Genomic DNA, 987 nt, shown 5'->3' with positions numbered 1-987 from the left:
GTTACAAAATTGTGATAATATAAGATATAAATAAAAATAGGTAGAAAATGATGAATACAGCTAATTGAAAATATATCCAGGAAACTGATCTATTTTTTTTTCGTCCTATTCTCATATAAAACCAAGACAGACATTAATGTGGAAAATTTTTTTATTAAAGGAAAGGGCTCGTGAGCCCTATTTAAAGTCTGGCTGTATTTTAAACATGTGAACATTTTTTAAAAAAACTCTATAGTCAGTGATTCCTAAAGGCAATACGGGCCGTTTTAAGCATTCAAGAGGTACTTCATTGCAAAAATAATAATAATAGGTATTTCTCATGTTTATATGTTAAAGACGGAATACAAGCTATTGATAATTAATCGTACTTGCGCCTTATTCTTGCAAGAGTATCGAAAAACACTTTCACACTTGGAATCACCGACAAATATTTTTCGCTTTTTTTCCCTTCGATTCGCCTCTACTCCTCCACTGAAGGATTTTCCTTCCTATTTCTACGTAGTTTTGGCATCCTCTTTTTTCTTCTTTTTCTCCCCCGCCTCCTCTCTTTAGGTTCTTTCTTCCGTTTTTCCCCCTTTTTCCCCCTCCCTCCCCCCTTTTTTTTCCCTCAGGCCCCTGCCATGCCGCTCCTCCCCACTTCCTTATTCCTACCAATCTCCTCCCTTCCCTGATCCCTTACTCCCGCCCGTCCCCCGGTCCCTGTTTCCTACCATCCTCCTCTCCCCCAGGTCCCTCAACCCCCCAACCTTCCCCAGACACGCCCCCCCCGCCACCGACTTCCACGTCCCCTCCCCCTCCCCTCAGTCCGCACTCATCATCACGTGACCGACGACAATAAAAAGCCTCCGCTCGCATTCCAGTTGGAGTGTCAGCCAGTGGTAATAACACAGGTGAAGCGTGCGCGCGGACGGGGCTTTTGCGTGCGTGAGTGCGCGCGCGGACCACGGCCAAGGGAGGTGGCGGGACCGTGTTCAGCTGAGCGACTCT

This window comes from Penaeus monodon, chromosome 30, assembly GCF_015228065.2.
Source record: "Penaeus monodon isolate SGIC_2016 chromosome 30, NSTDA_Pmon_1, whole genome shotgun sequence".
Taxonomy (NCBI): Eukaryota; Metazoa; Arthropoda; class Malacostraca; order Decapoda; family Penaeidae; genus Penaeus; species Penaeus monodon.
This window is presented reverse-complemented; position numbering follows the sequence as displayed.